Below are 25,837 nucleotides of genomic sequence, written 5' to 3' on the forward strand. Positions count from 1 at the left end.
TCTAAGCCTCTATAGCAAGTGTAAGTTGTTTATAATTGCAAGAAATTGTAAGCAAGTGTAAGCTCTACTATAGCATATCTAAGCCTCTAAATCAATACAAAGATCAAGGTATCACCAAAACACAAAGGATTGTATCTATCTCAAAGTTTGAATCTAGCCAAGTTGTGTGGTCTTGCAAAACTATCATAGATTTATTATGTTGGTTTGGATAGAAGATAATATTGGTGTCTAGAATGTTCAAATTGTAATAGAGAGTCCATTTACATACAAGTTTTCAAAGAGGTGGCCCAAGAGCTCTATTTTCAAAAGTGGAAGAAGTACTTTTTCAAAAGGCGCACACTTTTTAAAGGGCAAATAGCTTAGTTTTTTATCATTTTATGGGGCACCTTTATAAATCCTCATTTTTAAAATCATTTCTACTTGGCACTCAAACTGAAAAACCTCTCTCAAGCACTCATGCTCTTCAATCTCTTACTTATTTGCTCCTACTAAATTGCTTATTTGCTCTTTTAAGATGTCATACAACAAAGGTTCTTAATTTGTTAGAGAATTTATAGTAAATCTTTACACGTTGATTTGTAAGAAAGTGTGATGTATTGCATGATTATCCTTACTTTATTATTTTTATAAAATGTAAAAAATTTCAAACATAAAATGCAAAATTATGTTGGTTGAAGAAATGCAAATTATATATATACCAAGTTAATGTTGTATAGTGGTATTTTGCATATTTAACAATACAATTTTCGCATTTTTAGGGGTTAATGAATTTTTGGTACTATCATATGAAATGTGAATTTAGCTTATGGCATTTGTTGTACAAGTGTGCATTTTGAGTTTCATGAGACGTGTTGATTGTTCAATGTTTTTCTATTTTTGCTAGATAAAAGATATTGACAAAGTTGTTTGCAATCAAAATGACAAAGAAAAGGCTATCTTTGAAAGGGATGGAGTTGGAAAGGATTAAAGAGATAAGTGATGATAAGTTATTTGACACTCTTTGAAAAAAATAGACTATCCTTCTAAGTTAAAACTTGCTCAATCTTAGTTATAATATCCTTTCTAGCTAATAAGGGTTTAAGCTTCCAAGAAAACCCTATATAAACATGAACTAGCTTTTTAATGATTTTGCAATGTGCATGAAGTGTGCAATTTTAATAATTTGAGTTGAACTCTATGATTGGAGACATGTAATAGAGGAAAGGACATCTAGAAGTGGCTCCCTTTGTTAAAACATTATAGATGCATTTCAGTGTCTTCAAATACCAATCTATATATCATTTTACTTTGTAGTTTCTAAATCCCTTAACAAAGAGCTTTTTTCCTACTTATTGACTCTTGATCTCATTAGATATCAAAGTTTGATAAAGAACCCAATGCAATATATCAAAATCCTTTGTACCAACTTCAAAACCTCTCAACCACAAAATATTTCATTTAGATTGAATACTAAAGGACATTGAATCATTGCATGGACCTAATTTAAGTGTTGTACTCATTAGGATAATAGATACTATTTTAAGTTTTATGAACTTTAATATCTCACTTTCATCTAGCTTAATTACAAACTTGGCTAGTCCTTGTATCTATTCTAGAGATGGATTACAAAAGTTGATAATCAAATATTGTAGAGTAGACACGTAGATAAAAATATTATAAAATTCAATAATAATAATAATAATTAAAATTACCCTTGAAACTAGCTTTGATATGAAAAGAATCATCTAAAAGCTCTATCACTTTTCCATTCATTCTTTGTCGGATACTCTTCACCAAAGATGGTCTTGGAAGAAAACACACTTGACCGTCTTTCATTTTTTAGTCAATTAAAATTTTTTGTAAGGCAGAAGGTCATAATACTCCAATGAATGGATCTTATGTTGATAATCTGGTAGTTTTGGTAATGAGTTATCTTCTTGTGTTTAGTAATAATAATTCCCCAATCGTAGAACATCTATCTTTACAACAATATTGAATGTATACCCAAAAATACCATTATAACAATCACTACGAGATCTCATCAATGCTATTTTTGATAAGATCATTGGGATATATCTTTTCATCTAACTAGATATTTAAATGTTTCCATCCTTGAAACCTCAACACATGCTTTATGGACTCGAAAACAATGTTGGGTTTCGTTCATTTTCTGATCGATGTTCTAGCTCAATTCAAAGATGATAAAGAGCTCTCTTATTAATATAGAGATTATAGATGAGTGATCTATAATAAGGCTGCGCTTTGAAGATCACTTTGAGAAAACTATATGAATTTGAAAAGGGGTAATAGGAGATGAATGAGAAAAACATTTGCAAGGAGGAGGAGAAAGAAAGAAAGCAATGATAATAGAGGGAGACAATCAAAAGTTTAAAAATCAAATTGAATATTTATCTTTATGGTGAAAAAAAGAATCTTAATTTCGCAATCATTGTCACTTTTATGGAGGCCTAGATTTTTTGGCTTGATGTAATCTGGAGTGTGCTATGATTATAGCATTTCATGATTTTAGATATGCTTATCTATCAAAAAATAGATTTTTAAAGACCAAAAAATGGTTGTTCTACCAAAATTTCTCTCTCTAGGATTTCTAACAAGACTATTTTGAAATCTCAAAACTCCCTTAATGGATGATAAGGTAGGTGGTTGTGTTTGGGTTGATGTATCACTCCCTCTCACTACGTGCCACTATTTTGATCCTATGTCTAGAATATCTACTCTATCTAGAACATCTTGTGAGCTATGTCTTGTCCAATTCCTTTTTAGAATCCATTTTTGACATGGTCATGATGCGCTATGTATCGGGGGGATTATACAATTGATTTTTGTACCAAGCTTATATATTGCTTTTTGAACAAGTCAATTTTAATGCTAGTAGTGGAACTGGGTAGTAGAATGACGTACTTTTAGAATAGGTTGCATGTGTCCATGGGTGAGATGGGCTTATAGGCCTAGAGTAAAGTACCCAATGGTGCCATCACGCTTTTCGAGTACTAGTGGTTCCACTTCATTTCTTAAATTGTGATATTTTGTCTTATACAAAGCTATTGTTGTATAACCTTAGATTCTCTTTTGCAAACCTTAGTTATTGTATGATATTAATGTGTTATATAAAGTTGTTATTGTAATGGATCGCTCAATATGGTGAAGCCTTAGATTAGATTCCTCATCTTTTGCATTGTAGAAGCTTAGATTCTCTTGTGCAAACCATAATCTTAGCATTAACTAAGCTATACTAGATTCCTCATCGGTTTGGTTGCTAGATTAACATTAGCATGATCACAAGATCTTGTATCGCTATAATTTCCTAATTCAACATCTTTAGAGTATCGAAGGCCATCACCATCCTTCCTATCAACATTGAATTTTCAGTTTCCATCTACCAACCTACTAGTTTGAGACATTCATTAGCTATTGTTACTATATTTTGGTAGTGATGTATGTGAATGCCAAGGCACTTTTTTTCCCTCTTTAGGAGGTTTTTTTCCCATGCCCTTGTACGTATGCCTATTCACTTTTAGGACATACTTAGTCTTGTGAATATTCTCAATTGATACCTCTCTTAATGCACTTTGAGTTGTGCTCTCTCAAGCTTCTTCTTCTCCAAATTGTGTACTTGCATTCTTGCAACCCTAAATCCAACAATTGGTATCAAAGTGGGATTCAACCTCTTAGGTAGAGTCATCAACACCCTCCACTTGATTTCCTCATATTGGGACGAGATTTGACAAGCATTCATACGTTGGCAAATATTATAGAAATATTGTGAAGGCTTGATGTCATCTAATTTTTTATTTGGGTTCATTTTGGCCTTCACTTGCACTACTAGTAATACTACATAGGCTATTTCATTCTTTTGTGCAAAATTTTTTACATTAGTCATTTTTGTAGATAAGAGCCCTTATAGTCTCCTTTATGTTGTGTTGCATAGCAAAGGTTGGTTTTTGTGCGTATCTTCCTCTACATAGGAAACTTTTGCATGAAGTACACTCAATGGCCAGGGCTAGAAACAATGATATTCCATATGTTGGTTGCTGAGGACAAGCTGGATGGAACCAACTATTAGTTGTTGGCTTATATGATGCATTATATATGGTTGAAAAGAGGCTTTGGAACATTGTAGATGGAATTAAAGGATGTCCTGGTGGTGTTTTAGAAGTTGCAAGTGCAATAGAAGCAATACAGACATGTGATATTGAGGGTGTTGTAGGTTTAGGCTTTACTCCGACTTATGCTAGAGTGCCACTACCACCTACTCCTAGGTAGATTTGTTGGGATGGTAGAGATGTCAAGGTTGATGCTTTGATTGCATTGTCTATTAAACATACCATGATTCCACATATTTGATCATATAACACCACTAAGGATTCTTGAGATATTATTGTATGTTTGTATCAAGGAAGAAATTAAGTTTGTATTGCTTGCATAAGCAATTAGAAAGTGAACATATGGATAAAGGTGACTCCATGGATAGCTTTTTGACAAAGATCAAACATCTTAAGAAGTAGTTGACTATTATAGACAATGTTTTGCTAGATAGTTCACTTGTGCAAATTGTTTTCATCGGTCTTCTTAATTCTTATCAAAGTTTTGTATATACTCTTTACTTGATGATAAAATGCAATCCAAATGCATTGTCATTTGATGAGTTGGTTTCTATTTTGCTGCAAGAAGAACAATCTAGATAAAATAGGTCCATCATAGGTGCTATGAACAAACTTTTGTAGTTGGTCAGAAAGAAGGTTGACAAATGTTGCTTGAATAAGAAGGTTGAAAAGGAGAGAGTTAGATGTTTTATAGATATTGTAAGGCAAAAGATTATCTCATAAAGGACTGTCTTAATTGGTTGTTGCGAAAGAGGTTAAGAAGAAAGAGGCTAGTATGTCTATTGCACATGCCTCTTCTTCTAAATCACAATTTGCAAATATTATGCAGGATATAGAATGGACATTTAGTACACAATGGAGTTATGAGTATTCTTTACATGATTCTTGCATGTATGTTGTGGATTCAGATATATGGTTCTTTCACAGTGGTGCCATGAAGCATACTACTTCTCTACATAGTCTATTCACTTCTCTTGAGCCTCCACCTAAGGATGGTATTGTGACATGTGCCAATAACTCCCCTTACCCATCCAAAGGGGTTGCAAAAATTATACTAATTGTTGCCAATAGCAGTAATTTTACACTTATGGATGCTTTGTATATTATAGATCTAAAAATTTTTAATGTCAGTTTTTGCACTTGCCAAGATTGGCTTGATTGTGAAGTTTATTGATGAGAGATGTAATATAGTTCATGATCTCTCTTGTGGTGATATGATTATTGCATCTGGTTCACTATATATTGGGCTATATAAGCTCAATAACTATGGGAAATGTGTGGAAGATATGGCATATGCTATTGCAAATTTGCTAACAATTTTAGATGCAAAACTTTGGTATGCATGCTTTGCTCATCTGAATTTTGCTAGTTTGCTAGTTCAAGCAGTTATTGAGAAGTTAAAAATAGCAAGACTATAAAACAAAAGAAGATTTGATAGGAAACATCGACTTCGGCCAAGAGCTATCCAAGAAAATGATTGGGTGCTTGTCTATGATAGCATCCTAGATAATCAATACAGTGCTTCTATGAAGACAGTAAAGCGTTGGTTTGGCCCATATGTGGTAAAGGTCGTTCATGACAATGCCACATATTCATTGGCTGAATTGGATGGAACAAGCATGACGATACCTGTAGCTGGAAAAAGAATCAAGCTCTTCAAAGTTCTTATGTGATTTGCCTCTTGGCATGAAGGCCATTGGCACTAAGTGGGTTTACAAGTTAAAGCACAAGCAGATGTGGTAATGTTGATTGTTTCAAAGCTAAACTTGTGGCAAAGGTTTACGCTATCATGTGGCTAAATGTTCATTGAAGGAAAAGCAAGGGAAATATATTTAAATAAGAATTTTAGATATGTGCTTATGGGAGATTTAATCAGGATACGAACATGTTTTTTTGGATCTAGAACTAAGACTAACATGAATAGTCTAAGTTTTCACTATTAAGTTTTACAAGCTTAGTGACAACTTTTGGGAGATTAAAATACATGCAAGGCCTTATCTTGAGTCTTATAAGTCGTCCAAGCTCAAAAATATTAAAAAGTGACATGTTTTATGAAAAGCAACATTTTTTACTATTTTGATAGGATTTTTGCAATTTTTCTCATGTTAGCTTATAGATTAGGTTGATTCCAAATGTTTTGGGTACCTAGATGACCATATTCAAAGTTCATATGAAAAAATTAGGGCAAATCAATTTGCAACTAGACTTAGGGTCTGCACAAAAAGAAAAATAGAGAAAAGCAAAAGGTAAGGCATAGAAGGCAAAAGACTATGTTTTTTAGAATGGAAAGCAAGGCAATGAACTTTTATATAAGATGTGTAGATTGATGTATAAAGGTTTGGGCAATCAAGAGAGCTATCTTATGCTGAGATCTTGTGGACTCAAGTGATTCTACCACTTGATAAATGCCTTTTGCCTAGAATGCATTGCTTGAGAGTACAAAATTTGGAGACAAATTTGTATGAAGAAATACTTCCTGATTTAAGTATTAAATTCAAAGAGCTTTACTATTGTAATATAGTATTTTTCACAGGATTTTGACAAGGAAATTGTGTTGAAGTACATCCAGTTGTCTATGGCACATTTTGGGTTATTTTGGTTGCTGACTCAAAACATTGTATCTCATTGTATTACTGCAACAAGAGTTTTTGGGTTGCATACAATATCTAAGCTTGGCAGAGTTTTGTCTAATCTATCAACTTACATGCAGTGTTTATAACTTAAGGGTGTGGCTACAGTGTACAAATTCTTTTTTAGTGTAATATAAAGAGTACTTTGGGATCTCTTGTTTCTTCCATCTATCTTGTCTATTCTTTTAGACACACTAGTGGTTTACAACTTGAAACTTTTTGTCCCCCAACAATGTTGAATAGAAGGTCATGGATTTTGATGAGACCTTTGCTCCCACATGCGGTATGACAATTATTCATAGCATTTGTACATTAGCATCTCATAATGATTGGAATGTACATTAGTTGTACATCAAAATTAAATTTTTTAATGATGATTTATATGAGGAAGTGTATATTGTTTAGCATCATGGTTTTGTGCAAAAGGGGTTAGCACTTTGTATGGTCTTAAGCAAGTACCTTGGGCTTGATATAGGAAGATACATGCATATTTGATTGCATATATTTTTTGAGAACAATCCTATTAAGAGCACACTATATGTTAGACATGAGGGTGATGTGCGTTTGACCATTGTGGTTTATGTTGATGACATGTTATCATTTGTTCTAATGAGACACATATTGTTGAATTTAAGGTTGAGTTGAATTAAGATTTTAATATGTCAGTTTTAGACCTACATTTAGTTTGAGTAGTGTAATGGAGATATTGCCTTATGTCAAGCAAAGTATATTGAGACATGAAGGGGATGTAATGGCAGTGGAGAAGGAGAAGAGGAAGATGCAGGAGAGAATAGCACACACAATGTAGGTGTTGTCAAACTGAACTGACAGCCTTATTGCATTATCATATTATATATGAATAAAGAATGGGCGGTCACAGTATACACGGGTAGGCCCAGAGGCCTTTTACCCTAACAACCTCCCACTAAAAGGTCAATGTGGCTGGGGAGTGAAAACAAAGAAAAGAGGAAGAAAAAAAAAGACAAGGTGAGGAATCATAACATCTCACCCAACGCCCAATCGGAAAGCGAGTTGTGCAAGAAGTATCGGGAACCTTTGCAGAAGAAGAGTCAAGCATTCCTGAGTCCATGATATCCAAGAGATAAGCGATCCCGCAGCTTCATACAATAAAGTAATCCAAGAATGCTTCTCATGAAGCAAGCACAACTCATCAGTGCACGGCTGTAAAGCATCAAAGCCGTGCATAGCATCAGCGTGGCACATATAAGACAGTGGAGAGCAGCCAAACTCTCCAAAGTCAATCACTGAAAGAGGGCCAACATTGCGGACACTCGTCCAACGGGGTCTCAAGACTACATGTGGCCTCAGCGAAGTGGAAGACTGACATATGGTTGGTTGTCTAGCCTGCAAAAATACAAGAAAACAGCTCTCACGAGCCTGCAAGGGGTCTAGCAACTGACCATCAACATCCTGACCCTGACTGCTATGCATAACTATGTCATTTGGGCCAACAAGTGCCTCATTTTTAGCATAAACAGCTTGCTGTTGTAAAATTAGTCATAAAGCATACTGAACATTCATCAAGAGGGCTAAGAGGTGTCTGCATCTCATAGAAGACAATATGACGGCTGCGTATGATCTACTGGGCATCCAAATCCCATAATCTGTAGGCCTTAAAGTCACCATCTCCATAACCAAGGAGGATACATCTACGTGACATAGGCTCATGTGGCATACGTACAGATGCTTGGCAGCTAAACATCCTCAAGTAATCATAGGAGGGTTGCATGCCACTCCATGCCTCATGGGGTGTAATACCATCCAAGGTCAAGCACAGCATCCTGTTAACCAAATAGACTGCTGTCATAAGGGCCTCAGCCCAAAAGCCATAAGACAACCCACTTGTGGTAAGCATAGAAGCAACCTTTGCCTGTAAGGTCAGACACATGCCATGAGCAATCCCATAATACCGTGGGCACAAGAAATCAATGCCATACTGCTGACAAGAGGTCTAAAAGCTCGGAGAGAGAGCATGACTCTCATAATCCATCTGCAAGCACCTAGGCCTGCTACCAACAGAATCCATAAACCTGTCAAGCATAACTGCAGCATCCTCAATCTGCACCAAGGGAAAAGCCCAAACACGATGGGTAGCATGATCAACAAAGGTCACAAAGTACGATGCTCCACCAAGTGACTGGGAAGGCATAGGTCCATATACTGCAAAATCGACAAGATCTAGAGGAGCGCGCCTCATACAATCACCATAAGCCAAGGGGGCTCTACAAGGACCAAGAGTACAATCAGGGCAAGCATCAAGATCTGTAAGTGACATAGGAGGCAACAATGAGTCTGAACGAGACAAGATCTCCATCTCTCTGTGGTGCGTATGGCCTAGGCGATAATGCCATAACAATGCATGTGGTATCCGGATAACTGCAACCATAGAATCTCCCACATGAGAGACATGCATTGGGTAATGAGAACCAACTCAAGAACCTCTGGCCAAAACCAAGCAACCATGACAGATCTTCCATGACCTATCCAGAAGAGAATCAGAGTAACCTGCATCATGCAACTGACTGATAGAAATCAGGCTCTTATTGAGTATGGGAACATGTAGAACATCCCTGAGCATAAAAGAAGTCCCATTAGGCAAAGCTAGGTGTATGTTCCCTGTACCAACAATAGCATAAGTCTGCTCAAGGCCCAGATCAATACATCCATCAACCTCCATGTAAGAAGAGAACCATGCTCTATGAGGGATAACATGACAAGATGCCATAGAGTCAAAAAGCCAATCAAAGGCATGGGCCTGATCATTGAGCAAGTAAGTTGTAGGGAAACTAGATGGCAGGAGGACATGCTCAATTGCATCATCATGGGTAACTGCATGTACCTCACCACTAGAAAGGGTGGCAATATATGCTGCATCGCTAACTCTCTGCTCATGTCGAGTCCATCTCTGTCTCTGCTGCTCTTTAATTTGTCTAAAGCATTTTCTTTGAACATGCCCAAGCTTCCCACAATGGAAGCAAACAACATTTGAAGTAGAAGAACCTGTAGAAGATGACAAGGAATCCAAGTCATCATGAATAGGGCTATCCATAGCATCCATGGAGCTCAAGCAGTCGAGGGTTGTCCCAACATAGGGAACCTGCTCATAAAGACAATCATCTGCTAGTACATTAGTGGTAGAAGAATGCTGCAAATGCTCATGAAACCTCAATGGATGGGAGGACATAAAGACATCAATCAAAGATGCAAAAGCTCCCACATGAAGAAGAGTCATATGATATTCAAGTAGTTATAATACATAAAGAATATGATATTCAGCCATGAAATCAGCCCATAACCATATGCATACACATAGCTCTGTAGTACATCATTCCACCAAGGAACATCCAAGTCAAGTAAAGATCAAAAGTGGCAAAGCATCTTGCAAGAGTCAAGCTCTAGGTGAAGCCTAAACATCTATACAACAACATCCAAATAAGTGGCTCTATAAGGTATATAACAGTAGACCATGTGCATAGACGGGTAAGCATACATAGCATCTGCTCTCTAACATGGACGGGCAACAGGAGCCTAACTAGCATAGAAGCTAGAAAACAGAGGAGCAAGAAAGCCATAACTGTAAATCCCAAGTACTATCCAAGTCCACTAATCAGTAAGTATCCCGCATATCAAATGCAAACGAGCAATAACAACACAATAGGCAACTACCAAAACAAGGGAGCAGTTCACTGCTCAATACCTGTAAGTGCATTCAAGTAATAGCCAAGATCCATAATCAGGGCATCAAATCCCATATAGTATCCAAGGTTGTAACGGAAAAAGCCAAGTCGATGTCCAACTACTCAAGGAAATACTCAAATGAATGTCGAGACGAGCTCAAACGACTGCCATCCATAGCCAAAGCATAAAGCATTCACCAAGACATCATAACCCGTACTGGGTAGCCTAGGCATAAACCATGTCATAGATGAAATGCCAACTGCAAAGAAGTGACAGTCAAACCCAAATCGAGCTCTAATCTCAGCTCAAAAGCATTCCGGAGCATAAACAAGACATGTGGCATAGTCCAAATACATCATGACATCATACCGAGTAGCCGGGAGCACCCCGTGACCAATAGGCATAACCCAACTATAGCATAAATAGCTTCAGCCCTGAAGTTTCCAGCAGCATATAACCTCTGTAAACTGAGCAAATCAGTGCTCAATCCAAGCTCAAATCCATAGGCAAACCATAGGCATACATTCCCGTATGTATAGGCACTAACCGGGCATAATCGGGCATCAAATGCCAAGACTTGTAAGCATAAAATTGAAGCAATAGGTGGGTGCCCTATTTTGGACAGATTTGGGATTGTTCAAAATAGTCAATGGCTGAGCTAAATCAGCTCCAAATTTGTCTCACATAAGAGGCATAACATCCACAAGTGATTCGATATCAATAGACATCAGTAGAAGCATCAGATAAGCCATAGGCATACAAATACTGGCTATCTCAAACCTGGAATCTGTTGTAGAATATTTTATTACCATAATTTGGCAAATCTAATATCACCATTGTGTTCGGAGCATGCCAAAACCCCAACTTAGACTCTTACCTTGCCTGAATCGGGTTCCGAATGCCCAAGATATGACAAAAAGAGTGATTTTTGGGCCAGATTTTGAAACATGTGCAAAAAAAAAGGTGAGCTGGCTGGGGGGGTCTGCTGTCCCACGTGTCAACAATGGGGCCCAAAGGGGGACACAAATGGGGCCCAAAGAAGGCGTACACCAAGCCTCAGCAAGCCTTGATAGGCTGGAAGCAAGATCTAGGTGAAGGAAGCTCCAAGAGGTGTGAGCTATGGCTGCCCACAACCTGTGAAAACACTGTTGAGCTAAAAATTGAGTGAGAATGAAGATCTCATACCTCGTGTGGAAGGCCGGGATGAGCTCTTGAAGATCTGCTCTGATACCAGTTGAAGGGGATGCAATGGCAGTGGAGAAGGAGAAGAGGAAGATGCGAGAGAGAAGAGCACACACAATGTAGGTGTTGTCCAACTGAACTGACAGCCTTATTGCACTATCATATTATATATGAATAAAGAATGGGCGGTCATAGTATACACGGGTAGGCCCAGAGGCCTTTTACCCCAACAAGACATTATTGCAAAAAGTTGGTCTCAAAGAGTTCAAGCCTATTGCTACTCCTATGGAGACATATTTAAAATTAAGCCTTCATGATGCTAAAGATAGTTTTAATGTCTTTTTCTATCAATAGGCTTTTGTATGTTTGATTTATATATGTATTATGAGGCCTGAGATTTAGTTTACAACCTCAAAGATTGGCATGTTTATGCATGGCCCATGAACTAAGCATTAGTAGGTAGTGAAGCGGATCTTTTGCTACTTGACTAATACTTGAGCACCTTGGGATGTTTTATCCAAAGGAGGGATCATTGCCACCAAATTTACATGTTTTTTTGTATTCAAACTAGGTTGGTTGCTACCATACTTGTGTATCCACAAGTGGTTTTTACTTCATGCTTGGTAGCTCATGCATATCATGGTTGAGCAATAAGTAGCCTATTGTAGTAACTTCTAGTTGTCGCTAGGAACCTAGAACAATAAACGGGGAACTTGCTCCAAACCTAAAGTAGGAAAAAAAACCCTTCCAAGGGTATCCCAAGCAATCCCATGTCCAAACCTAAGAAATAAGAGAAGAAGAGCTTGCCAATGCAAGAATACTATAGATATACCCAAGCCAATACTACCACAACCAATAGAGAAGCTAGCCATAATGACTTCTAAAACCTCAAAGAAAAAAGCAAAAAAGAATATATAGCAAGTTTGGCTCTTGCCACTCTAAAGAACATACACATCATCAAGCACAGTAGTTTGAGAGGTAAGGACCAAGTGTGGAAGGTATACACATATAAACTTAAGCCTCTAGAAGTCTAACTATAATAGACACACTTTGGAGCTAGTGGTCGTGGATCTAGCCACAATTAGCAAAAGACCATCAAGTGAACATTTGATTAAAAGTTAGAAGAGCCATATTATGAGTTGACTAGGGACTATGAGCTAAATCATTTAAAATCATATGATAAACTTGACAAGTTGTTTGCCATAACATGGCCATTTGCATGGGATGATTGAACTTATTGTAATTGAAGCACTCAATAAAACTTAATAGTTGAATATATTGGACAAGAAAGTTTAATGTTTGGCTATCATCTCATGCGATAGATGATGATGCAAGTATTGTCCACAAGTTGGCTCCAATGTGTTAATGAGTCTCTTTGAAGTGTGTTACATGTGTTTGTTTATCATTCCTTGGATAAAGTTGTTGTTTTCTCTTAAAAATGAAAGGTTCTTGCCATATCATGCCATGATATGGCAAACTCCATGCCAAATGAGGTATTTTTTAATCCTTCTTCCAAGGTGACACAATATTCTTAGTCTCTTTTTGTAAGCAATGTTGACAAGTCAATAACTATAACACTAGAGTTTAGACTTCTATTCTACTATTCTAATTCTATGATTTGGTGCTTCTAGGTTGTTTATAAATGTAGATCTAAGTGGATTGATGGAAAGTGAGCAACCTTAAAGACTCAATGTTGTTTATTAGGGGTTTGTGTGTGCTTTTTTTGGTTATTTGTTGAAAAGTCATGTTGATAAGAAACTTTTGGTGATTGCTGTAGAGGCCATCCTTGGATCTAGCCATCTCTCTCCCCTTCTCTCTCTCTCTCTCTCTCTCTCTCTCTCTCTCTCTCTCTCTCTCTCTCTCTCTCTCATGTGTGCATGTGGTTACTTACACATTTTCTCTCACTATTTCATGACTATTAATTAAATAATTACATATGGATGGTGATTAGTAACTTCACATTGTATTCTATTAGTAACATGATTCTACTTTCTTGCAAGTGTGCAAACAATTAGGCGTTGATAGTTTAATGAAGCATGCAACACCAAACAACTATTTTTAGTGATACAAAAATGATTTGATCAAGTTATGATCATCATCTATTTACTATACACATTGAAAAAAAGAATCCACAATGGAACTTGGATTTTTGAGTATATAGTATACATTTGGTTTTGTTGGCATGATTTTTTGGTCCTTCATGCTAAAATTCAAACTTTATTGCGACACTAAGTATGAGGGAAAAACAAGAATTTTAAAATAAGTACACTATGAACTTTTTAAAAGGGACAAAAGCTATAATATTAGCAAACTAAAAAGTTTTGGTAAAGTATACAAATTCGAATTCCAAAATTGTAAGGAGGTTTATGACCTACACACCTGTCATCACTGTCACTTTATTCTTTATTCTTACTATGACAAGAGAATATGGGAAGGCATGTCACACTGTGTGACTATTGGAGCTCCCATACACTGGTCTCTCTCTTCTTTACTTGAACCTCCATAGCTCTTGCTTCTGCTTGTGCTTTCACTTTTGCTCTATCTTTCAAAACCAAGGGAAACATCATATGAAATTCCTCTTGCAAAGGATATCAAAAGGTATAAGAGAGTGTTCTGATTAATTACTATAAGTTTGTATATTATATTAAATATTAAGTTTTTTTAACAATAAAACGATCCTTAGAAGGTTTACAACTATTTATAGAGATTGCCCCCTTAGTATTTTTACAATAGTATTTGTCAATACATTGAGCTTTATATAAATTTTTTATTTGAACCTTGGAAATTTTCTTACTTACAAAGAAATTAGCTGAAATTTGTATTCTAGCAATTGATAATGGTTTTGCTAGGCTTAACAAAGAGTGTGGGGTGGGTGGGTCACATTCCAATGTGCTAACGATTCACAACTTTTGTGGGTTGTGAATAAGCATATTGATTTTGATTGATCAATTGATCATTTGCACAAATAGGAGTTTGTTAGTCTTTAGTTTCAAAGAACCAAAAGACTTTGATCAAACTAAGTTTTTCGAGGATCTAAGCTCTTAGTACATAATTCTTGATGTACCTTACTTTTTCAACATCAATTAAGTAGTTTCGATTTCATAATTTCTAACTCTCAACTTGTAATCCAATCCAAGGATAGCCTTGAAAGTAACCAAGGCAACATTACATCAAAACCAGAAATTGTTGGATCCATAAGCCATGGTGTACATTACTAGAAACACCTCATAGCTCAAGAGTTGGTTAAAGAACCCCTTTTAAAAATATCATAGCTTTAATCAATTGATTACATGCATTCAATTTCTAATTTAATATGTCTATTTATTATTGTAAAAATAAATAAGATCATAGTTAGCGATGGAGTGTACTAAAATTTATGCTCTAATATCATGTGAAACATACATGATCCTAAATCGCAAGGAGGATTATTTGGTAGTCATCTAAGGACTTGATCCTAGTCATCACCATCCTTGCTACTTGGTGCATGCAAATTTAGGCAACTAAGTATTCCCTAAGTATACCTCACAAGAAAGAATTCGCACTCCTCTCATGAGGATCAACCTATGGGTTCCTAAGTGACACAATTACGGTCTCTAAAGGTAGTCTAGTATCAATCACTATTGCACTAACCATCAGAGACTCGAGGTAGGTAAGCACCGCACTTCGTTCAATGAGAGTGAGAAATGAGGAGGAGCTACACATTAACCCCTTTGCTCACAAGGCATAGTCTTACACTAGCCCCCTAGATTAATGCTTAGTTATATCTAAGACTTGATCCTAGGAATAGTCACATTTATTGGCATTTTCGTAAACTTTGGGAAAATCCAATCATAGGAGAGTTTTTTCTAGAATATTGTCCACTCACTTCCCTTTAATAATGTGGCATATTTTAATTATTTAAGCAAACGTACTACTCACATTGTGAAACATATAAAAATAGCTTCCTTGATTAAACTTTACATGGGATTCATTGACACATTCTTAAATACAAATATCAAAACAATCCTTTTAGAAAACATAGTGATTTATATTATCATCATCATTACAACCACTCTAAAGAGCAAACCAATCTAAAAATCAGGTTGCCACCCTACCATGTTCTTCTTGGGCCTTCCAATGCTGAACCACATTGGGCATGTATAGCTTTCCTTCCTTGTCTTAGGACATGGGTTTAGATTATAATCTCAGACACCAGAGCCCCATTGGCTCTCACACATTGTAAGAGAAAACCTTCCTATACTGATGACCATGCACACTTAAGTGTGGTTCGATGCCTTGGATAGTTTATATATAGCTATGGGTGAATAATAACCTAGGCATGGCCTTGGTGATGGCATTGTGTCTCCATCTCATCCAATTGTTGAAATTACAAACATCATTAGAATCTTTTTACATAATTTAATGTAATCAAAATCATTCAATAAATAATTAACAACCAACAATCCTTTCCAATGTAACGTGTCCCCCTATCCACTTGCAGGACACGTCTTAGCAGCCCATCGGGAAGAGAGTCCAGAAAGTGCTATCTGGCACTCCCATGGAATGTCATGGGGTTTGCGATTTAGGTCTTCCCGAGTCTGCCACGAAGCAAAAGCATTCTGGTTGTTTCCACTTAGGACCGACCTGAATCAGGGTTTTCCTAATGGTCAAGTTCCTAGAAAGTAATTAGCATCAAACCCCATATGAACTACTTTACGCAAAAACATCAAGGTGCACTTGGTTCAAGGAGAATGGGAAACGAGAGGGATGCAAATCTTGACCTCATTGCCCGTAAGGCATAGTCCCATTTCGTTCCCCTAAAACAATATAAATCGGGACTCTAGCTTTCTAGATTCTAGGTTATCGTTACCTTGCTGTCAATTCCTTTGAGAAAAGTTCCCGGCCAACCGGGACCACCCTTCCGTAGGACGAACCCATGGTCACATCCACCACACTTTCCTCAGGTTGCTTTAGTTATCTAATTACCTACCACATTTAGTTTGACAAGCAAAAACAGCTTCTTTAATTAACCAATTAATCATTGGTTCCTTCACGTAACTTGGGCACTGACATATAAAAACAATGTCAAACAAGTTCCTTTTCGACATTTGATATTTATTTATTAGTCTTTGGAATACATCATATAATCCAGCCCGAAGGCTATTCCAGCAATCCTCAGGGATCGCTATTCCAAGTTTTCGCCCGTTGACTAGTATGCGGGCCTCGAGATCCAATCTCGAGTCACGTCGGCCTCTTGTGCAGGATCCGGAGGCAAGGGATTTATGGCCAGAGCCCCTCGTGGCACCCAAGCATCCTCTTGCTCCAAGTAGCACCCATGGAGAGACCTCTCGCAGCGGGTTCGGTCCACGTACCTGGCACGGCTAACAACCCCCTTGGATAGGGCCAGGCAGATAGGCGGGGGTAAATGATACTGCTTCTCCTTCCAGGCTTTCAACTTGAAGCATTAATTATTTTCCAACATTAGTTCCTTGAGCAAAGAAGAACAAACAGTGCTCCTAACTGTACAAACACAAGCACTCCAGTGGTCGTTTATACGGCCAATTGCTAAGGTGTGAATCCTTCTCTCCGAATACATCCAGCATTCGATCCCGAATGAATCACGACTTGGCAAGATCCCCAAGGGTTTCGTAAGTTGAGTTGCTTGTTTACCCTCTTTCCTTGGGTTAGGGTTTATACCCTGTTGACCCAAATTATCAATACCTTAGGTTTCCTTATATTAAGGTTAATAAATCCTGGACAACCCCGTTGTCCTCACTTTATTGGTCAGACAATTTATAAATACCCTAACTTGGCAAATCAACCCTAAGGAAGGGTGATATAGTAGGATGACTACTCATCCTCTAGAAAATTAAACTTGTATTTAGAACGTGCCAAACTTGTTCTATGGATGTGGCAATACTATTTTTGTGATTTAGGCACAAAACCATGTGATGTTGCAACTTGTTGCACGAGATAGGTGTTGCATCTAACTTGTGGGATTATTTCTCCCATCACACGATATTCCTTGGCCAAGAATACATTTGACCAAGATATAGGGTTTGGGAGTCCTATTGACCCAATCCAACCTTAACCCTACTAGGCCGATAACACTTTGGCCCTAGGGTTCCTAATTTCCTTGTGGAAATCTCGCATTTGGTCATCCGATCATTAGGGTAAGAACCCTAGATCAATCTTGCACGAGCGTTTAGCTAACCCTAACATTCCGTGAATGTGGGTAGGATCTTTGGGATTGGAAATATTACGTCGGCAACCAGAGTATGATACTAGGCAAAATTTTACCATGGCTTAATCCTACCTAGCACATTGAGGTGATCGTCATACACTGACTGATCATACCTTTATGATTCTCATGTAAGCTATTCAACTATACTCGAATTACTTAGTTGATCTAACTAACCCACAATTAGAGACGATCATCCCTTTTAAAAATGTAAATACTTCATTCTAAATTAGCAAGTACTTTTCCCTAAAAGATGCAAGGAACTGCAAGATGTACGATGTATCATTCCATGCAATTTTTGCGATTTCAAGACTATAAACCTTTTCCTTCTATGTAGCTAAAAGATTTACAAAGATCTTTTCTTTTCCTTGCCCTAAACTATAATGTTGCAACGAAATCAAAGCTTTAAATACTTTTGATGAAGATGCATTCAAACTTTGATAAAGAACTCCATGCACGAGTGAATACCATGAGTCCATCATTGATTTAATCCCTCCTTTTATCGCTTAGCCCGACCTGAAATGTAACCATCTTCGCGTGTAATTTGCAAAGCTCATAATTCCTTTCCATGCATTGCAACTATTCGGACATTATTTTATATGCGAATCACAACTATGCATTATGTGTTATATGACTTGTCCCATGTGTGATGCAACAAAGGTGCCTTTGCACAATTCCGTCTAATTACTTATGCATCATGCGTGCAGGATTTGCAACTTGACCATGGAAGTGCAAGCAATTTCAAATGCATGACATGCAACTAAATCTTGTAAATCGGGCGAGCAAATAAATTTTCCAATGTATTTAAACTTGCCTACGAGAATTAAGCATGCCTAGTGCATCCTTTTCATGCGGAATCAATTTTAAGAACCTAGGCATTAAGATTCGGGGCGTTGACCACACGCGTACTCTGGTTGGAAGCTCCCGCATACATGCCTCACGTCTTTTGCTTAGGAGCCATTTATGCAGTGAATTTTGTTGCAGCAACTCCCCCCTTGGATCACTTTCGCGTATCGGATCCTCTCTAACCGAGATCTTATCTTCCGTGTAGGACACGGCCCTTGCAGATATGGTTTTAAGAAAACCCGGGGAAGGCACGGGAGAACATGGCTTATGGAGGCTTTAATAGAAGCTTCCAAGCTGCTGTTCCACAGTAGATGACGTGGAGAGAGAAAATGATTGGGAGAGGAGGAAGATAACGATGAGTACGAAGATGATGATGATTATGATGATGATGGTGGTGAGGATGGAAGTGGTAGCATGGCGGCAGCCAACGGACGACGGTGGCTCCTCACGGCAGCAGGGCGGACAGCACGACTCCCTTCTCTCTCTCCTCTCCCTTCCCTCAAGCTTGGGGAGGGGGCGTTCTTATAGTGTGGAAGGGGGGGAATAGCCAAACACGTGGCGATTTGCATTCTCCCCTCCCTCATGCTTCTCCAACACCTACTCAAGCTTCTCTCACACTCCCTCTCCCCCCCATGCAACGACTGAAGGGGAGGGGGTTATTATTAAAAAAAATTGCCAAAAATTTATCCATTATCCCTTTTACTTTTCTCATGAAGGGTGTTCCCGCGTGGGCTTGCGGCGGTTTCAAGCCGCGGCTTCTTATATGTGACACGGAGCTGGAGTTTGCTATTGCGCGAGGGTGGAGCACTTAACCATCGACTTTTATCGTTGTGGGAGATTACTTTGGGTTACTTTTTGCACGGGGTGTGCGGGGTCTAGGGTCGTTTAATATTTCATTACGGAAATATTGCATCCAAACAAGGATTGAGTTAGCTGTTTAATGGAATTTCTAGTCATTTAAAACATTTGAATGGAATTCATTCTTTAGTAATTTCCATTCAACCACAAAAAAATCCAAGTCATAACATGAGTTTAACTACATTTGTGTGAATGTACCTTAATGTAATTTAAGGTATTTATATTACTTTTGATCAACTTGAAAAAATATAAAAATAAAAATTTACTATTTATTATATCTTTCACTAACTACAAAAAATATAAGTATTACATGCATAATCTATAAAATTTTACTTTTTTCAACATGACTTCTAGGCTATGACTATCAAATACTAATATTTATAAACCATTGAATAATATTATGAATAAAAATCCATCTAAAATTTTAATTATTTAAATAATAAAATTTCACTTTTTGCATATATTATAGGATTAAAATGTAAAGTTTTCTTTTTTCTCTAGATATTTCTAGCTAGTTTTATTAAATGTTAAATAAAATTAAGGTTTTTAGCTTACTAATCTAATTTTTGACTTTTTTATGTTACTTACATAAGTTAAAGTATATTTTTTAACTTTAAACTCTTAATTTTAAATAAATTTAAGTATACTTTCTGTTATATTTTCTAATTTAGGAAGCGAACAAAAATTCAAAAGAAGGTAATGAAGATAGATAATTTATAACTTTAATTTTCAAAATTTTCTATGATTGAAATTCAAATAATATAAATTATTTAAGACTTTTTGTAAATAAAATAGTATATCTAGGTCATATCCACGATTTACTCTCATTCTTTTGGTTAGTTGACAATACCACCACATCAATGTGCTTCCATGGGGCCATGGTAACTAAGAAAGGGTATTTAAAAAGAAGGGGTTCGTAGGGCAAAGTGTCAACATACGAAGGGGCGCCATCTCATTGTTACAAACCTTCACAACACTTCCAGGGGGGGTTTACAAACCTTCACAAGACTTCAAGTCATAACCTCTCATGAGGCATAGAAATAGTAGAATGGAAAGGTGCACAAGATATATCAATAAGGAAACCTTTGTATTCATGATATAGAAAGATACAACATTGAGGCACGTCCCATGACTACACCATTATGATATGGCACATGTGAGGGTTCACCCCATTGAGCTTAGGAAATCACAAGTAGAAGCATGACCCAAGCAAAGCTTGAGTGACTACTACTCCCTATATAGGTGTTTCTATAGGCAACGCCATAGTATACCTATAAAGCCCTTACACTCACCCACTTCAACCATTGTTATCTTCAACAATTGAAGGATGTTTCTTTTGACTCATTCCAAGGTCTACCCATCTAGACTTATTTCTTTGATTCTTTTTTCATTCCAGTCCACCTTGACTCAATTACATTTGAGAAGTGGGACTTCATAGTCCTAACTTTATTTGTCTTGGCTCTTATGGCATTGCATGCCAAGCTTTATAAGTGCAATCCCAAGTTGTTGTACTATTGGGGTCAGGGCATGGTGGCTTGGTTGTTGCAATGTTGTGCCACACCTTAAGGGAGGTAGTCCATTGGGTTGCTCATTGCATAGGTCCTCCCTTCCTTTTAGTCTTTACCTTGGGCCTTGGGGACTTGAGTCTCTTGATTTGTTTGCCAAGACGCATTGCCCTCATCGCTAAGTCTAGTACTTGGGTTATTTTTATTGGCCTCTTCATTGGATCTTTCTTGCTTATCTTAAACTTAGATAAACTAGCTGGTTTATCTTGCCTCTTCACGTGAAAGGTGTGGCCTTGGTGCATGGTACCTCTTTGGCTCTTCTTAGGCTCATTTGGAGTTCAAGTTCTTTTGGGTATGGACTAAGTTGTCACACTTAGATTGAATTGGGTGTTGCAAAAGTAGAGGTATCATCGAAGTACTTGGGGTGACACCCATGTTTGGAGTGCTTGGCATGCCACAGATCCACAGGAGTAGGATGACAACTCTTTACACTAGTTACGGCTTGAATACTGAGATCTCAATCTTTACCAGCCTTTAGTATGGTCCCAACAAGTTCGATAGTCCAAAGACGTTGACATTAAGAGGAAGGCTCAACTAGCAAGGTTCCCTTCTAAGTCACCTTGGTCAGATCATATTGTGAGCACTCCTTCATACTCTCACTTCTTTGAGGCTTCATCTTCTAACTCATTTTGTCTAAGCTCATAAGGGTCTGCCACTTTGGGCTCAGAGGTGTAGCCAATGACTCCATTACTAAAGTGCACTTAGCTCCTACTTTGATCCACTTTGGCTGGGACGGAATGTATCCTTGGATAGAAGATAGGGTTTGCTTCATCCTTAGACACGAGTTTAGCTTGAGAGGTTCTGGAGGCATCCTCATTCTCATCACTCATCTTGGCTCTAGTAGATTGCATCTATTACTTTAGTGTTTGGTTTTTCCTTTTTTTTTCTTCTTATTCTCATTATCTTCTTTCTTTATCTTTCCTTCTTCTTTTTGGCATTCTTTGCCTAGTTCTATCTGTTGCTCCTCTTTTTCCTTCTCTTTCTTGGCTAAGTCTAGCCTATCTTCTATCTTTTGTCCTTTAGCCTTGATACCTAGATCTATCTTTTCCTGCTCTTCTTATTCTAACCTATCTTCTTTCTTTGGCTTTCTAGCCCTCCACACTCTTTCTTCTAGCTTGGCTCCTCCACCTCTTTCTACTTGCTCATTCTTCTTCCTAACTTTCCTCTTCTTGTTTTCTTCTACTTGTTTTTTCTCATCTTGCTTTATCTCTTCTTTCTCGTATAGCTTTTTCCTAGCTAACTCTACTTGCTCTTCTATCTCTTTTCTTCTTTTCTCTTGTCTCATCTTTTCTTTTATCTTTTTTTTCTCTATTTTAATAAGTCTTTTTATTCTTCTTTCCTATCATCTTCTTCTATATATTCCCATATCTTCATGATTCTCTCCTTCAACTCTCTTTCTAGCCTATCCTCATTGAACTTGGTTGGGATGGTTTGTTGTTGGGGTTGGGTTTGTTAGGGTTGAGGTGTTCCAAGTTCTAGGCTGAGCTCATCCTTACCCTTCTCTTCTTCTTTAGGTTGTTGGGGTAGAGATGTTCCAAGATTTGGGCTATGTGCATCCTCTCCTTTTCTTCTTCTCTCTCTTCTAACTCTTTCTTTTTCTCTTCTTCTTTTCCTAGCTCATTTTCTAAGGTTGAAGTGTTGGCTCCATTCAACATATGCCTTGCCCAATGTTCTTTCACCCTTCCATTCTCATCTTCTAAGTCTAACTCCTCATCTTCATCTTCATCAAAGGCATCCCATGCCTCAAAGGAGGGCATCAACCTAGCCTCACCCTCGATCTCAATGGAAGGAGGTGTTCAAAGATCAGGTTCGAGCTAATCCTCCCCCTTCTCAAACTCTATCTCTTCTAATACTAGTTCTTCTTCAAGTTGGGGGCTATAACCTATAGGTGCAAGGGCTCGTCCTTTTGACATGTCCACCTATCTTCATCCTCTTTCTTGCATCCCAACTCCTTCATAATGTTTTCTACCTTTGAACTCACATCCACCTTTCTTCCTTCTCTTTTCACATAGTATTCTATGTTTTCTTCTCCTTCTTGACCTCCTATGGGTTGGCATTCTTTTGGGTAGGGGTAGTACTCTTCTTCTTCAGGGTAGTAGTCATTGTAGAGAAAGTCACCTTTCAAGTGGTAATTGATCAGTAGAAGTAGTAATCTTTGGGATAGCCTTCTCCTTCATGGTAGACTTTGGGATAGTAGTAGTGGGCTCTTGGTTGCCTATATTCTTCTTCTTGTTGTTGGGAATGAGGTGTTCCAAGATCGTCATCCTCTCCCTTGTCTTCTTCTTCTTTGTTTTACTAGAACTCTTCTTCCTCTATCACTTGTTTATTCTCCTAGCTCTCTTTTGGCTTCTCTTGGCACGTTTTCTCTTCTTTGGTTGGCTTCACAACCCTTGGGCTCATTTGGTTCTCATTTGTTCACATATGGTTCAACCCGCTCTTTGGCTTCTTCAAATCCAGAGGTAGTCTCCCAGTCCCACCTCAACATGATTTCTCCTTGTTGCTGCATGTCGAGGTCTTATTCCATCTTCACTTACCATAGCCTAGCTCACACCACAATAAATTGGTAGTCAACCTCTCCCAGGTCTTCATCTAGCTCTTCAACCTTATCTTCCAAGTTGCACAGTATATTTGTTCCTTTGTAGGTCTTCCCCAATGCTATGATGGTCTTTCTTGTTTGCTCGATCAGTGTGAGCCTTAGCTCCTTCTTGTATGTGATCTTGAGCCAATGATATAGCCCATCCCCTCTTCAAAGAAAGTGTCCTTCTTCCATAGCTTTAAGTCTCTCCATGTCGTCATTTCAATGGTATATCGTGCATCCCTATCACGCCATGACTCCCTCTCAACTTTGTTCGCACATTAGGCTCTCTTTCAATTTTCAATCGATATCACACTTGGGGGTTATGTGTGTGTTGCAATGTGGGCCATTTCACCATGTCGTGTCATGTCGGGGTTCTCGCATTGTATCGTGGAAGGATCTTTTCTGTGTCGATGAGCTTGCTTTTCTCTTGAGCTAGTATGCTCCGTGTGCTAGAGTTGCTTTGATACCAAGTGTTATGGACCTTCATGGGACTTCAAGTCATAATCTATCATGAGGCAAAAAAATGGCATAGTAGAAGGGCACACAATATATATCAATAAGGAATCCTTTGTATTCATGATATAGAAAGATACAACATCGAGACACATCTCTAGACTACACCCTTGTGATGTCGCACATGTGAGGGTTCACCACCATTGAGTATAGGGAATCACATCTAGAAGCACAACCTAAGCAGAGCTTGAGTGATTACTACTCACTATATTGGTGTTTATGCAGGAAACACCATGGTATACCTACAAAGTCCTTACGGGGGGGATGTTGCAGCCCCTTTTTTCCCACTTAAGGCCCCTTATAAGGACTTATTAAGGCTCTTCTGTTTCCTATTTTTTAAAACACTTTTTCTCTTTTTTTATTTTTCTTTTGTGTGTGTGTGTGTGTGTGCATATAATTTCTCATTTTTTATTAATTTTGAGATATTTTAGACTATGCAAGAAGCAAGAGGTATTTATGGTAAAATATTTGTTAAAAAATCTCAAAATTTAAGAATAAATATTACTAAATAAAATATATCTAATAAATAAAAATACGTTATAAAAATTATCAATAATTTAAAATAATTTTAAAGATAACTAATACTTTAGAGAAATTAACAAATAATTAAGATACATTTAAAATTCACTATAGTTGTTATAATTAAAGAAAAATCAAAGTAATTCTAAATAAATTTATGGTAAATAAATTTAATTTAATTTAATTTATAATAAAATATTTACATTTTATTAAATAGAAAATAAATTAATATGAGCTTATGCAAAGATATATAAATATATATAAATGCAAAAACTTTTTGACAAGCAGACAAGGTGGTAAAAATAGAGGTGATCATGTATATTAATTTAAAAAATTTGGGATAAGGACATGGCTGTCAAAGTTAAGGCTATTAATAGTATTGATGGAGTACATGTTTGGCATGGATCAAACCATTGATAAGATTTTGAACAATGTTTTTATTAAACATTTAAGAAAAATTAAAAACTTTGTTTCTAAGGCTTACAAGCCTTTAAACAAAGGCTTACTGACACATAAGACTATTCTACTTGAATTTGCAGTTGTATTGATCATTTGAGGAGCTATAACATTCCATCTTCACCCCCTTTAAGAAATCAAAATGTCATCATCTCAATAAGAACAAGTAGTATTATTTTACAAGAGCGACTTCATCAATCCAGGTAGCATTCTCTTCAAGCTAATCCTTCCATTGCTCAAATCTTATGATATATTGATCTTAAAAAGTTGGGATAAGGACATGGCATTGATGAAGTACATGCTTGGCATCGATCAAACCATTGATAAGATTTTGGACAATGCTTTTATTAAACATTTAAGAAAAAATAAAAACTTTGTTTCTAAGGCTTACAATCCTTCAAACAAAGGCATATATACACATAAGACTATTCTACTTGAATTTATGATTGTATTGATCATTTGAGGAGCTACGACATTTCTTCTTCACCCCCTTTAAGAAATTAAAATGTCATCATCTCAATAAGAACAAGTAGTATTATTTTACAATAGTGACTTCATCAATCCAGGTAGCATTCTCTTCAAGCTAATCCTTCCATTGCTAAAATCTTATGATATATTGATTTTAAAAAGTTGGGACAAGGACATGGCATTAATGAAGTACATGTTTG

Source organism: Lygodium microphyllum, chromosome 3 (assembly GCF_053477565.2).
Source record: "Lygodium microphyllum isolate KBCC chromosome 3, Lygodium_microphyllum_v1.1.10, whole genome shotgun sequence".
Lineage (NCBI taxonomy): Eukaryota > Viridiplantae > Streptophyta > Polypodiopsida > Schizaeales > Lygodiaceae > Lygodium > Lygodium microphyllum.